Below are 16479 nucleotides of genomic sequence, written 5' to 3' on the forward strand. Positions count from 1 at the left end.
AATCTGATGGTACGAACATACTTCATAAGATTATTGTGAGGATTAAAGGAAATTATGTGAAATATATCAAGCATTGTCTGGCACATAGTAAAAACTCAAAAGTAGCTATGATTGTTGTTATAGCACAATGAGGACGGAAAAGGGGCCACAGGTTAAAACTGCCAAAGTCAGAAGACTGAAAATAATCACATAACACGGCGTGAACAGAAAAAAAATTCATAATTAAGGGGAGCCATGGCAGGAAGTCACATCTTTAGCCTGAAGCTTTCTTCCTAAAGTCAATCTTCACCTTAAATGAGCCTGTCTATTGTCTTTTTGCACCTATGACATCCTTGGAATGTCAGTAATCCCTCTTTCCAGCCCAGAGCAGGAAACTACAGAATCCCTCATTATTATTCTTGTCCCTTGATTAACATCTCTATGCGAACTATTAACCGTTCCGTACCCACCTTTGTGAAAGAAGTACCTTCTCTCCAATTTACTTTTATCCAATCCAAGAGATATCCCTGCTTTGTATTCTCCTACCCCTTAATCTACCACCAATCTACCACCTCCTCCTTTAATTCTGTGTATAAAATAAGCTGCAAACCACCATTTTGTGGAACATTTTCTCGATCCATTGAGATTTTGCTCTCCAGCAATTGTCGTCAGTTGGCTCAAATAAACTCCTATAAACTTTCTGTTAGGCTGGGTGTTTTTTCATCGACAACAATCAACCTTGAATTAAAGACTCAGTTGGAGGAACACAGACTTAAAATCTTAGAGTCAGACTGGTCAACCCGTCCAAATGATCTAGGAATTATTCTAACAGATTCTGCCTTTGCTTAAACTATCCTAGTGACACGGAACTCATTAGAATCAACTGAAGCAGCTGCAATTTTTTGAAAGTTCTTCTCTATTATTAGGTTGAACCATATGAAATTGCTACTTGTAAGTTTAAATGACCAAATTATAAACAAGTTCTAATAAAAGACCAGAAATTTTCCTTTCTGTTACCTCCTCATTTTTTAGTGCACCATCTACTCTCCTTCTACATGACAGTCCTTTGGAGATAATGGGGAATTGATGGTGTACAAGATAGACTTAGCTCCTGCCTTCATAGAGACTTATGTGCTTGTCAAGGAGACAACCAGAAAATAAACAATTATATTTAATTTTCAGTCTCACGTAGTTGGAAGAAGAATGTTTCAAGCAAAGAATTTAGCAAAGCAGATTCCAAAGAACTGAAACATGAGGAATTGAGAGTATAGAGCAATACTGCCCAATAGAACTTTCTGATGATGAACATATTCTATATTGGCACTGTACAATATGATAGCACTAACCACTGAGCCCTTGAAATATGGCTGGTGTCATGTGACTCAGGAAATGCAATTTTTATTTAACTTCATTTTAATTAATTTAAATTTGGAGCCACGCCCGGCTAGTGGTGAGACAGGTTAGCATGTTGGCTAGGTAGGGGGGGGGGGTGTCCCTGGTGGAATAAACAAAAGAGCAGCCATATCCTGTGTCGTGAGCGGGAGACCCTGCGTGCTCCGCCATTTGTCGTACGGGGCGGCCTGTGGGGTCTCTGGTCCTGCTCCCCACACAAGAACGCAGGATATGGCTAGGCCAAAATGGAACACCCACGGAGCCTTAGGTAGGGGAGTCATACCACTATAGTCTCACTGGAGGCTGGAGTCACATGACCTGCAACCTACTGTCTGCTTTTCTGCCTGCCAACCAACCGACTCACTTGACTAGACTCACTGACTCGACTGACCAGTGCAGCCGTGGCAGTTATATCAGTGGCTAATTTGCTAACTGGTTATAGCTGATGGCCAATTAGCCACAGCTGACAGCCATCTACTACCTGAGCCAGCACCTTTCCACATGAGGCTGAGAGCCTGGATACTGTTCTCTGGGACTTTGTCCCCACATCCTGGAATGTCTCCTTCACCTCTGGGACAAGGACATGAGAATATGCCTTGAGGTTAATAGATAATCTCAAAACCCTTCTGGCCGACTAAGGAGTAGATCTGATAGATAGGAACAGGTTGGTTCGTTGATCCTTTCAGGATGAGCAAAGGAAAAACCCTGGTAGATGAATTCAATTAGAAGGCTCCAGCTCCCTTCCCCAAACAGGCAAGGGAAGGTATAAAAGTAAGAGCTTTTGCTTCAGTCACAGGGCACCCCCAGTCGGGACCCCCTCCAGCTCGGGAGCTGCAACCTCTTCTCCTTCCTCTAATAAACTATCTTCCTTTACAGCTCTTTACCTCTCCTTGTCCGTGTGTCCATTCTTTGGCTTCACGAGACATGAACCCGGCCCACACCCAGAAACTGCCGGCAGATCCAACATCATGTACATCATTTGGGGACTCACAGAGACATATTCCTACTTCAGTGGCTACCAGATTGTACAGGGTAGGTACAGAATAAGAAGAGACAGGGATTCACATGATCAGATTCGAGTGTTTGAAAGATAATGCTGGCTATATTGTTGGGACAGAGTCCCAGAGAGCAGTTTCCAGGCTCTCGGCTTCATGTGGAAAGGTGCTGGCTCGGGTAGATGGCCATCAGCTGTGGCTAGTTGGCCGTCAGCTGTCACCAGTTAGCCAATTAGCCACTGATATTTGTTAAGAGTAATGATCCACATTTCTTGTCTTTTTCCTAGTTGCTCAGAGGACTTCCTAAGCATTTCTGGGTATCCCCAAGTGTACCAGAGCTCACAAGTAAGTCTATCACTAAACTGTCAATGCAGCCTATACCCTGTCCTGCCTCCTCTGTGCATATTTCACTCTGCTCTTCTCATGGTCCTTGCCATTGAGATTATTTTTTTTACAGCGATCACGCCAATGACCTGATGCTCCCAAAGCCATTAATCCTAAGGTGCCAGAAAGACACCGCTCTCTGCAGGAGAAGGAAAGCCTCCACCTCAGCAAATTAAACTAAACATTGCTTGGCTCACCCTTCCCTTGATCCTCAGAAGCACTTTCTTTAATCAGCTCTTTAAAGCTCCCCCAACCCCAACTCCTTTAAGCCCTACCTATTATGGGGTAAAACAAAACAAAACAAAATGAGAGATTTAAGTCCCTGGGAACTGCCATTGGATCCCTCCTAAAGAATTTAGTCTCCCTGCCTCTAGGAACCAATAAATACACGTGCATGCACATCACAACCCTTCACCTGCTCCCTGACACACACTACATGAAAGCATGCACACCTTATGCAACAGACCTCTTCAAATCCTAACACTTAAACCAACATATCCACACAAGACTGAATTCTCTTCAGGGCCAGCCAACACCATTCCTATTCTGCGTACGTTCCTGCAAAAGAAATGCTCAAAGAAGTCCAATAAGCAATCACAGCCCGACAGTCAAACATAATGTGTATAGAGCTGGAGCCATAGTAGAACATAATGTGAAGTGCAGGAATTTCCTTTGGTGCCAGCTGACCTGGATTCAAATCTTAGTCTGCTCACTTTTAGTAATGGGTGGTTTGGGGCAGATTATTTAACCTCTGTGAACTTCAGTTTTCATGTCTACAAAATACGTACTTTTGGAAGGTTGTAAAATTAGAAGTAGCGTATGCACAGTGCCTGGTACCCACAAGGGGCTCAGTAAACGGAAGCTGCTATTACTACATTGGTGCTAGAGCATTGAAAACTCAGGATGCCACAGACCTTGGGAAGGGGACACAGAATAAAGGCCAGAGTGCTACCACATCCTCATACAAAAGCATCCTGGGATGGAATTAGATTACAGTATAGAGCTCACCTAAAGAGGACCACTGAATCCAGAGACAGGAAGTGAGTTGATCAGGGTCACAATGCAAATTAGTGACAGAATCAATACAAAATTCCGGGTAAGTCTGGAGAGGTCCTCAACGCTCTCAATGCTCAAGGCTGGACGAGCTCAATGCTCGTTTTTGCATGGCAGCAGTCTCTCTCTCAGTGGTCCACCCTCTGCTCTGACCCGCCCTATTTCACTCTGCTGTGAAAATCTGTACTCCTCCTTTGCACTTAGGGTGTCCCCTAATGACGCGGAAGAAAAAAAGCAGATGAAGTGTGTTTCTAGTGACGACCGGCAGTACAGACATCTCGACGCCATGGCAACCCGAGGTTGGTTGGCGAGGACTCACTCCTCTGGTGCCCCCTCCCATTCACGCAGCGGACGTGACACGTGCGACGGGTCACGTGTTGTTGTTGGGCCGTGGAAGCTGCTTCCGGGTCAATGCAGGACACTGGGTTCCTGCGGGCCGAGTGGGGTACGAGGTGAAGCGGAGCGGCCCGGGGCTGGCCGGGACCCCGCCGGAGGCTGAGCGGCGACCACGGCGGTGGCCGGGAGGGAGGGGAAGAGAGGCGCAGCCCGAGGAGCCGCCGCAGCCGCTCCCGCCCCCGGGCTGAGAGGGTGAGTGGGGCCCCGGCCTGCGGCGCTGTCGGGTCCTCGCGGCCCGAGGCGCTCCGGTCCGGAGCCCAGGAGCTGAGGGTCGCTCCTGCAGGGGCGCAGTGTGAGGAGACACCGGGAGGGTCTCCGGGCGGGACGAAACCTGTCTGGGAGGAGGACATGGCTGGGGCGCCCGTCCGGACGACAGGGAGGCTGGGCCTGGTCTGGTTGGGCGGAGCGGGGCGGGCCTGGGACTGGAGAGGGGAGCCGGCCCCGGGTGGGGAGGGCTCGTGGCGGAGCCAGTCCGAGTGCCTGGGGGAGTCCTGGCTTCTCGCTGAGCCCCAGGGCGTGGGGGATGGGAAGTGCCCGCTGCCTGGCGGGAGGCGGGGAGGAGTCTGGGGCTGCTGGGTGGGGAAACAGGAGGTTTGTCGCGGAACCACCGAATCAAAAAAAATAAATCAATGAAGGACGTGTTCTCTGGGAGGCTCGGCGGGCGGGCATTACCAGGCTTGGGGACAGTAAGCCTGCTCCTTTCACGGCTGATAACAGGACGCGGTAGTTCGTTAAAGGCTCTGGGGACGATCGTTCTGCCCCCAAGTTGGGAGACACTGAGAACGAGGGGATTGGAGTGAGATGGGGCCTGGCAGGGGAGCAGTGTGGAGCTTTGTTATCTGTTGAGAATGGGGTCCTCTCCTAGAAAGACATCCAGGGAATGGGTGAAGCGAAGTTTAACAGTGTCTTGTCTTGGGACACACTGATTCTGCAAGTTGCAGTTAAGGAAAGTTGATGCACGAGTTGAATTGTGTACAGTCAATGGAGGAAGGAGGAGCTCTATTCTGAAGGCTGCTAACTTACAAGGAGTTTGTCGGCGTAGGGCTGTGGGGAGATTTGCTAACCCTGGTCTAAATACAAGAATAGCTGACGGTCCTCTTTTTATGCTGCCCTAGAGTTCTTAAATAGGTTCCCTAAGAGTCCATCTTAAGCAAAGAGATTATGTGTAGGTGCTGAGGACTAGTGAAAACATTCAGCCTTTGGGTCTTGAGGTATTAGGCCTAGATCCCTAGAGCAGGAGTTTCCAAACTGTTTTGTATCATGCTCCATAGTGAGAAATACATTTTGTATCATGGTCTAGTACATACTACCTGTATATGAACAAAAAGTTTTCACAAAATAATATTTACCCTTATTACAAGTGGCGCAGTCTAATAGTTTCTAATGTATTCCATTTTCTTTAGTTAAAAGATGCAGACAGAAAACCATTAAATTGATTGATGGATCGCAAATTACAATTTGAAAAACTTATTTTTCAGTCTCCAAGGCACATTTCTCTGGCTTCATTTAGTGTCCTCGTATGCTTCTAGAGAGCAAGGATGATTACAAGGACCAGGTGCAATTTACTGCTTCATTTGTTTAAATACTTATAATATAGCATATTTGACTGGTGTTTTGTACCATAATCCTAATCTTTGATATCTGAATGTTGCTTGATTATTTGATGAAATTTTTGAATTCATTGGCTGCTTTAATTTTCTCTATCCTTTGTTGTATCTGAGAAATATGAGACCTAGTTTCATTTAGTTGATTTATTCCTACAACATAGTTAAGGTAATTTTATTTTAATGTTACAGTGTTGTAAATATGCACTGATTTGCTTTTCTGCTATTTAGAAGAAATATATCAAGCTGAAACCTAAACTCTCCTTACTCCAATAATTAATATATGGTCTACTTCTGTGTGATTAAAGGTATACGGTCAGGGCTTTGGTATATGTTTTAAAAACTTAATCATAAACTTAAGTATAACTTTGAGTCAGTTAACATCTTAATTCCCCCCAGGAAAATGTTGTTTTTATCTGTTTATAGAGTAGGTAAGGTCTTTATATGGATTGATTGTAATAAATGTCAATGAGTGCTGGTGAGCCAAATGAGAGGCCTACCTAAGTTTCTACGTTAAAAGTCCTTTTAAAAGTTGCCACACAGCCTATTGATACAGGATGTTGAGTGTCAAATGACGTTGTTGCCTGGTTTTGGTAGGTAAATATCCAGGGTATATATTTAAGACCAGTTTAATAGTGTTATTTTTTGTTGAGGATGCCTTCATATTACTTGGAACATGGAGTTCAAAGGCACAGCCATCAGTAAAGAATCGCTCAAATTAAACTTCATTAGTGGGGCCACATTCTTGATTAAATGCCTTATGAAAGCATTCTTTTCATTTTCAAACTTTGTGTGTTGTAAAATATATCTTTCTTACCTTTTAATTACCTAGTGACTATATCTTGGTTATTGATGAAAGGGCTATGTTGTCATGTGTCAGCCATCCTTTAAAAATTATCTTTTAATCAGGTAAATAGTTGTTTTAAAATATTTATCTTTAAAGAAAGTTTAAAAGTTTTCTTTTTGTGGTAGGTCTTTGAAATATTACGAAAGATTCTCACTGATTTCATTGTTTTTTTTCTGTGAATCGTGTACCTATCAATAAACAGTTGTGGAGTGATTTACTCTGAGTGATTATGTGTGCTTTTTAAATTTTCGTTTCTTTTGAGCCTCAGACTCTTAAATATGTCCACCTATATCAGGCTCTTTTCCTCTTCTAATTGTTGCTTCCAAACTGCTGTGGGTTGGAAATTAGTTGCTCACATTTGTTAGAATTCTGTGTAACATGAGATTGTGTAGCTCTGAGTAATGTTCTTTCATTTATATACTGTATATAATATGTATATTATATATAATATATACATTTTTTTTTTTTTTAGTGGATAACTGTGATGTGTTTTGGCTACTCATGGGCTGTGTTTTAAATAAATGAACTCGATATATTTTGCATCTTGTTAGCTATATAAGAAAAAGTTCCAAAAAGTAACATGAAGCTGATAGTGATACAATTTGAATTTAAGGGGTGAAAAAATTGTTTAGCTGTGATTGCCTTTGCACTGCATGCAATGTCATTAAGAGTTATCATTCTTCCCTTTTTCAACTTTCCCACTACCCTGTTCTGACTCTTATTTCTTTGAAATTAGAATGCTAACAGCCTAACTATGCCCTTGGTCTGTTGTTCTTTCTGATCTTGCATAGCTTCATCAGAGCTCTATCCAAAGAATATTGCTGTCATTTATTATTTCCTTCCTCAAAAACAGTCACAGTGCCAGCATCACAGTGCCAGCACTGAATAAAGCCCATACTGTTTAGGGTGACGTTGAGGGCATTCCACAGCCTCTACTTTTTTTCTGACATGTTTCCATCCCTAAATGCAGATCCTCTGTTCCTGCTAAGCCAAAGCCAGTCTGCTCATCTTACCTGCTCATCCTACCTTTCTTTGTATGTAACATTATTCCTGAAAGTCTGCAGGGAATGTGTTTCCTTTCTAAATGAAATCCTATTCATCTTCCTTTTGTTATAGATGATCCTTCTTCCTCAAGTCTTTCTTGCCTGTATATTGCTTTTCCTGAATTGCTTTGTATTGTTTGTGTACCTTGTTTTTACCCCTTTTAAATTGTAAACTCATAGAGCACAGGAAAATCAAATATCCTTGAATCTTAGGGACACCTAGCACAGGATTTATCAGAGTATAGTTCATGGACCAAGTGAATCAGAACTGCATGAAGTTAAGATTATAATTGCAGGTCTCTGAAAATTCCACCCTAGACTTACTGAATCAAAATCTAGGAATCTGCCCATGTGATTCTTCTGTACAGTAAAATTTGAGAATCACTGACCTAGCATGATGCTTTAAATTACAGTAGGTACATACATACAATTTCTGAGCAAATGATGTAAATGAACTGAGCAATATTAATTCAGCAGGTTGGTTTAATTTTAGGGCTTTGGAGTCAGGTAGCCTCGATTTGAATCCCATCTCTCAGACTCACTAGCCATCTCACTATAACATCTTTCCTTTAGTTTTCCAATCTGTTAAATGGGGTTAATAATAGTTCCTCTCATAAGGGTGTTGTAAGAATTGAATGAGAGAACGAGTAAAACAACACAATACAAGGCACACAGTAAACTCAATAGATTCTATCTGCTGTTGTAAGGATGGTCATCTAATGAAAAGTGTTGAGAATAGGTTCCACATCAATCATGGTTAAGCAGATTGCTCATTGTTAACAGATAGTGGCCCTTTATGGTATTTAAACTCATACAGGTGTTTTTGCATTCTTTAGAAGTATTAGTATCAAATTAGCGTGTTACAGTTTCCCCCTTCATGTCCCCATTGCCTGAAGAATGAAGTGCAAACTTTTAAACAGAGGGCCTTGATTGGGGAACTGTGTGCACTTCCAGGACCTTTTCCAAGCCAAGCTGTTGTCCTCTAATTCCTAGCTGTGGAGGGCGCTAGCTGTTCCCCTTCCCCAATAAAATCTTTAAAACCAAATAAAATTAAAAATAAATAAATAAATACATACATACATAAATAAAAAGCTTTCTTAAAAAAAAAAAAACCCACAAAAAAAAACACAGAGGGCCCTAGATCCTTACCATCTGGTCCTGCCCACCAGTTTTCCAGCCTTCCTCCCATACACTCCATAGCAGCATCACTACGTTTCTCACTTTCACTTATTTGGGCCTTTACATGTACTTTATTCTTTATCTAGCCGATTCCTGTGGCTTTCTTTTTTTAAGACTCGGTTTTGTGTGTGGCTGACCTCCTTGTTGAAGACAGCCACTCTCTTGATGTTCTCAACGTGCTTGGGCCAGTCTTATGTGTTAGCTTTGTATACATTTGTCTTTTGGCGGGAAAAGTATTTAATCCTGGCACGTGCTCTTGGTACATTTTAAATATCAGTTAGCCCACCTCTATTAGAGACTGAAGGTGTTTGGTTGTTATTTGACTCATATAAGCTCTTTCATTTGTCTGGACTTTCCTACTCTCAGCTTTCATCATAATAACTACAATTTATTGACCACTTACTACACGCCAGGCACAACTAGATGCTTTAAAAACTTACTTTAATCTTCACAGTGACTCTGAAGTAGCTATTAATAGCTCCATTTTACAAATGAGAAAGCAGGCATAGAGAGATAACTTGCTCAAATTTCAATGCAGATTCGTAATTGAACTCAGGTCGAGCTGAAGCCCATGCTTTTAATCACAGTGCTCTTCTAAAAACAGGAGATTTAAGCAGATGACACAGCCAAAACTCAGGCTTGTGTACCTGTGTGAAACTTTAATAATCACTAATGGTCCTTAAGAAGGTGATCTGTTACTAGTACCATTGAGAAAAGGATTATTTAAACTAAAATTCTTCCTAAATTAATGCTTTTCCAGTGGTTTTCAAAGTTTCGCTTTCCATCTGTCATACTTCTGATTGGTGTAGTTGATTTTCATTTCACTGCCAGATACTCTTTTTTTTTTTCAAAGTAAAATTCAATTTTTCATTCATCCAACAAGTGTTTGTTGCCATTTGCCAGACACTGCTCGGTGTAACACTGGACCAGACCAACAAATCCCTGCTTTGGTGGGACTAGGTTCTGGGCGAGAGGGACCTAAAAATAGCACAGATCGTGGTAAGAATGAAAGAGGGTGAACTGTTAAGTGATTGATGGCAGCAGTGGTGCTGTTTTTAATGGGGTGGTCAGAGGCAGCCTCATTGATAAGGTAACGTTTGTGTTTATATTTATTTGAGGCTTAAATGCTGAGATGAAGCCTGCTAAGCTAAGAGCCATGAAAAGGGCATTCTTATGAACGTGTTAAGACAGAATCAGCTTGGCAGGTTTGAGACTAAGACAGCCATTCTGGCTGAAACCTTGTGAGCTAGGTGAAGGGTGGGGGAGCTAAGGTTAGAGAAGTAAGCAGAGAACAGATTAAATGAAGCCCTGAAGTTGATGATAAAGGGATTGGATTTTATTCTAATTGTGAAGGGAAGCCACTGGAAAGTTTATTGTCATGTGATCTGACTCAAATTTTGAAAAGATCACTTGGTTGCTTTGTGGAGAATGGATTGTACCTATAGTCAGCAGGGAAGAAGCTGTTGCAACAGTCCTAGTGACAGGTTGATGGAGGCTTGAAACAGTAAAGTAATGGAGATGGAAAGAATTGGGGTGTTTTAGAGTACTGTTGATAGGTCTTGCTGATTAATTACATGAGGGTGTGAGGAAGAGTGAAATTGAATACAACTCTAGAGTTGGGAACTGGTGAGGAGGAATAGGTTTGAGGAGGGAATTAAGAGTTGTTTTTGGCCTTTGTGTATCTCCCTGATTATATCCCCCCACCCTCCAAGGATACCAGCCATTCTGAATTTTGTGTTTATTATTCTCTGACTTTTCTTTAGTTTTTACTATCTATCTATATATCTATATATCTATATATCTATATCTATATATATATATATATATATATATATATAACCCCAAACAATATAACTAATTTTCTATGTTTTTTTAATTTTGTATAAGTGGAATTGTATATATTCTTGTGATTATTTATTCATTCAACATTGTATTTTAAAGTTGATCATGTTGATGAGGAAGCAATCATAGGAAACTGTCAATTGTTAAATTCCTTGGCTGTATAACATTTCATCTTATGACTATATTGCAGTTTATCCAATTGCCCGTTCTTGGAGGAAAGGTCCTTTTTTTTTTCCCGCCTGGATTTTTGTAATTTCAAAAAATACTGTGGTGGTGGACTTTCTTTAGTTGTCTCCTGGTGCACCTGAACAAGTTCCTATAGATTTTACATTGAGAAGTAGAATTGGTGCATGTTTCACTTCACTAGACAGTGATAAATTGTTTTACAAGTTATTTGCATTCATTTGTATAATTTGTACCAAGGTATTTGTACTCCTATTAGCAATGGAGGAGCTCCCATTCTTCCCCATTTTCTGCTACACTTGGTGTTGTCAGTTTTCAAATTTTGCTAAATTATATAAAATGGTATTTCATTGAGATTTTGATTTTTGTTTCTGAATATTATTGAACTTGAATATCTTTTACACCTATTCATTAGTCATTTGAATTTTATCTTCTGTTAAATACTTGTTCGTTCGTGCCTTTTGTTCATTTTTCTATTGGATTGCTTGCCTTTTTCTCATTGTTCTTAGGAGTTCTCTATATTAGCTACATGTAGATTTCCAGGCGGGAATTCCTGCCCGTTCTCAGGAATATTTTTCGCTTTCCTGTTCCCGAATCCCGAGATATAAACTGTTTTCTGTTCTCCATGATGGATCATTTCCACAAAGTGACGGCCAACACTACCAACCACCTGGGTTCAAGGAGCTGATTTTCCCCATTTCCTGACCAACTTTTCTCGGGATTTGGGACCAGAAAAGTGAAGAAAATTCCCAAGAACGGGCGGGAATTCCCACCCGGAAACTCTAGCGATAAATAGGAAAAATGTCTAAGAGGTACACCGTGAGTAGCACATTTATTTCCAATTGTGGGTATTACTGGGTTCAAGGAGCCAATATTCCTGATTTCCTGACCAACTTTTCTCGGGATTCGGGAACGGGAAAGTGGAAATATTCCTGAGAACGGGTGGGAATTCCCGCCTGGAAACCCTAGTTACATGTGTTGCAGGTATCTTTTTCCAGTTTCTGGCTTGTCTTTTTAAGTGTTTAATGTCTTTTCATGATAATATGTTTTCATGTTTTTCATTTTACTGGTCAACTTTTCCTTTATGGGTTCTTTTTATGTTTTGTTTATGAACTATTTCCTTAAATTAAGACCGTAAAGCTCTCCTATTAGAAAAACATAACTTTTCGTCTCATAAGGATAAAATTTGTCTTTTACATTTTATCCAGAGTTGAATTTTTTTGTGTGTGAAGTGAGGATTCACTTTCATTTTCCCCAGATTGATACTCACTTGTTCTGAGACCAATTGTTGAATGTTTTAACCTTTTACTGTTGATCTCTGTGTCACTTCTGCCATATTTACATGCACCTGTTTCTGGGCTGTCTTTTTATTCCATTGATCTATTCTCCCACCCCCCCACCCCGCCCTTCTGAGATGTTTTTCTTTAACAAAGTACAGTTGATTCTTGTTGTTATGGTGCTGTATGGAAAGTTGCCATGAACACTGAATTAGTGAATCTGGAACCATTGCTCCTAGGGGAACTAATAGGGTTAGGTTCCTGCCAGCCTGTGGTCACAACATTTTTGTCAACTGATCAGTATATAACCTTGTTTTATATGTGTTTCTGTTTAAAGACACCTTATTCCATATATATTCTCAATTCAGTAACTTTGGATTCATAATGAACAGCATTATAGTTCATACCTGAATAAATTTTATCTAAAGGTATTTTCTCCATAATGCCCATCACAGCCTTCTTGTGCTTAGAAACACGAAATAGCACTTTGACACTACACGTGGAAGCCATTTTCAGTAGTAAGTCACCACAAAAAAAACAACAACACAAAAATATGAAAAACGTGGCACTAAATAGATCCTGAAGAGGACACTTGTTTCAGTATGAGAGCTGAAACAAGAAGGCAGAATGCTACCTTGTTCTATCTTAGCTGGAAATGTGCATGAACACCGGCTGACTAAAATTTTTGTTGTTCTGTGATTATCTGCAAGTGACTCCGCAAGTATTGCTGTGAAAATGCTCCAAATATTGATTTTTGACTTACAACAAATTTTAGTGAGTAGGTGAATTTGCAGATAAGGAATTCATTAATAATGAGGCCCGAATGTGTTATGAAGTCTTGGGAAAGAGACAGTTTTTCAGGAAACCATAAACTTGAGCACGTTTCCGTCCCACTCATGCTTATACGTATCTTTATATAACATTTTATTTTAAAAAATAGTGCAACAAATCTCTTAAATATTAAGTTCTGGTTGACAGATGCCATTCTCTCAATAAAGAGACTTCTTTGAGAATATTTTATCATAAAATATTTAATTCATAGGTAAATGAGCAAAGAATTTTAGGAAAGAATTACACGTCTTAAAATGTTGAAAACAATTATAAATTATTAAACCCTTATTTTTGGGACTTATGAGGGTCATATTTTCTCAAAGGCACTATTATTAACTTAAGGCATAAGTTTAGTAAAGGCAAGTACCCTTTGGACGTTGTAATTTAAATTTTGACTCTATTAGTCCCTTATCCACTAGTGACATTTCTCCATGCGAACATTAGTAGAGGAATCCAAGAAAAAGATAAATAAAGATCATATACATCATAAATCAAATTTCCCACAAAATGCACTTATTGAGACGTGGCTGATTTGTCTCTCACTGTGTAAGATCTGTAAGTGAACTGTTGGCATGAAGGTGATAAGTTTGCTGAGAGTAAGAACCAGTAATTCTGGGGTTGACCTATATTCATCTTTTTTATTTAGATATATTTTATTCATTAATTTTTTTGAAATATTTTTATTGTGGTAAAATATATATATAGCAAAATGTACCATTTTTACCATGTTAAATGTACAATTCAGTGGCATTAAGTACATTCACATTGTTGTGCAGCCATCACCACCATCCATCTCCAGAAATTTTTCATGTTCCCATCTGAAACCATGGACCCATTCATCAATAACTCCCCCTTCCCCACTGTCCCCAACCCATCATTCTACTTTCTGTGTCTATAAATTTGACTACTCACGATACTTTACGTAAGTGGAATCATACAAGATTTGTCCTTTTGTATCTGGCTTATTTCACTTAGCATTGTCTTTAAGATTCATCCATGTTGTAGAATTTCCTTTTTAATGCTGAATAATATTCTATTATATGTACTACCACATTTTGCTTATCCATTCATTCATACATCCATGGATTTGAGTTGCTTCCATCTTTTGGCTATTGTGAATAATGCTGCTATTGAACACTGGTGTACAAATATCTGTTCAAGTCCCTGCTTTCAGTTCTTTTGGTAGATACACAGAAGTGGGATTGCAGGATCATATGGTAACCTGTGTTTAAGTTTTTGAGGAACTGCCATTCTGTTTCCACAACAGCTATACCATTTTCACCAGCAATGCACATATATTCATCTTTAGTTACTCAACATTGCCGATTCTGAAGTACGGCATAAAGGATTAACTCTTGAATATGAAGTGTATAATATGGATATTCAGTGTTAAATCTATTGTGGCTGATGGTTTTGCATAAGAATTTAGTTGTGTTAGGTAGTAAGTATTTCTGACTCTGCTACTGACTCATTGCTGTATCATGAGATCTCTTATTTGTGGAATCCCCACGGAGAGGTGGAAGTAATTACGTATTTCAGTGGTAGCTCTGAAGCATTTTTGTTCATAAGTACTCTGATCTTAGAGTTCATTAATAAATCTTTTCATATTTTACAAAATACATTTGATATGCACAATCAGAATTGATTAGAAAAATTATTGGTTAGCACATTTACTGAGTGCCAATTAAGTGCAAAGTTCCAGTCCATAATGCTACAAAGAAACATTATGATACATATGGTCCCTATTCTCAAGAGCTATACAGTCACAGGACACAAGACATAAACACAAGAATCACATCACTATGTATGAGTGGTATAATGCATACTGGTAACATATGGGACAGCCATAAAAAGATGCCATACCATGATGTGATTAATTGCCCACTGAGAGAACTCAGCTCAATGCAAACCAATAATTATGGCAGGAGGTATTTGAAAAGGCTTTATCTCTGACGTGGACTCTTGAGTTGGGCATCGAAGGGTGCATAAAATTTAGACAGGTGAAGACGAGGGGAAGACCTTCCAGTTAAGGAAGAATGATAGTATAAATGTCAGACAATTTTACTGCCTGAATCATTAATTGGCATTAATTATCATAGTCCTGGGACCAAAAACAATTAGATTGAATCTATTTAACAAAAATTGCAAGTCCCCCAGCCCTACATTAATACTAGCATGCTTACTTGGTGGTGATGGTAGTAGGAATAGTAGACGGTAGCTGTAGCAGAAGCTGATACTTATTAAGTGCTTTTTATGTGCCCGGTACTGTGCTAAATTTTTACTCACCACCATTCATCTTCAGCAGCCTGTGAACTAGGAGTTAGGGGCTATCTATTACCCCTTTTTAGGGATAAGGCAATGGAGACTTAGAGAACCAAAGTAAGTTGCCCATAGTCACACAGAATGGTGGAGTCTAGTCATGATTTACATCCAGGCATTTTGGTTCTAGAACCTGTACTTCATACCACCCGGCAATACCACCATAGGGCAATACCTCAGTAGCATTAAATGTGGAAGGGCCTGGTGAATTTTTTTAATGACCTGTAAACTTTTGCAAACTCTCTGTGTGGCTCATGTTTAACATTCTGGCAGACCCTGGTTATGAGCCAGAATGGTTTATAAACTCCTCTAGAACGCTGCAGAGTGATAAACTAGTAATCTGTTCTTAATGGGGCCTTGTTTTATCTTAATAGCTTCTGTTGGTGCTCATGAGTAGAGATAATGGGGTAATCTGTTCTGTGAACAGCTGAGTAATGAATGACCTTAAACTTCTGTATTCATAGCTGAGAGATAGCACGCAAAATTTTCTTCTGATGAAAACTAATCCATTCAGGAAATTCATATTCATTCCTTTTTGGCAGGAAGAAGTTGAGAATAATTTTTCCCCTTTGGTGACCAGACCATTCTGTACTGCTGCTTTAGTTTTGTGGTTCAGTTACTTTGATGTGGTTATACGAGTTATTTGCGGTGTTAGAGTTTTCATGTATTTTAATAAGTTGTATTTCTATGATTTGTGTGTTGTGCCATGTGTTATTGACATGAAGTACTCCTTTTTTAGTAGTAACAGCATGATGGCTCAACAGATTAAGGATACAGAAAGTATGACTTAGCATGCAGGTTGGGTCACAGAAACCTGAGCCTGTCGCCTCAGTTTCATGTCCTGTAACTAGAGATAAGTGTCAGTATGTGTGTTTCGGAGGGTGGTTGTGGAAAATTACTATGCTTTAAAATGTTTGTTAATCCCAGTTAGAGAATTAACAAGCTTTTGCATTGTGGGGCTACTTGGCTTTTGGGGAACATTGACTTGGGGGTAAATGCATCTACTCTTAAATTTTGATTAAGTGCAACATTAAAACCTTGAGATTTTTCCCAAATTGAATCTGGGCCAGTAGGAAGGGGGTGTATGCAAATTTGAGAAAGAGTTGGGAGGGGAGAGAAGGGTGGAACTCTCCTTGGAAGCTATTGGAGTAAAGA

General features: G+C 40.0%; 1 protein-coding gene across 13 annotated transcripts in view; it reads left to right on the top strand.

The window, feature by feature from the left end:
• The first annotated feature begins 4184 nt into the window (after positions 1-4184).
• Positions 4185-16479, top strand: part of TBCEL (tubulin folding cofactor E like) — an 84221-nt gene continuing 71926 nt past the window's right edge. For 4 of the 13 annotated variants that reach the window (XR_016022334.1, XR_016022335.1, XM_088800790.1 and 1 more), the window contains exon 1: positions 4185-4391. The gene's annotated coding sequence lies outside the window, so the exon portion shown is untranslated. The remainder of the gene's footprint in view (positions 4392-16479) is intronic. The other 9 variants (XM_088800786.1, XM_088800789.1, XM_088800788.1 and 6 more) reach the window with 4 other exon arrangements.

This window comes from Rhinolophus sinicus, chromosome 9 (genome assembly GCF_057876585.1).
Source record: "Rhinolophus sinicus isolate RSI-liver-muscle chromosome 9, RSI-T2T, whole genome shotgun sequence".
Classification (NCBI taxonomy): Eukaryota; Metazoa; Chordata; class Mammalia; order Chiroptera; family Rhinolophidae; genus Rhinolophus; species Rhinolophus sinicus.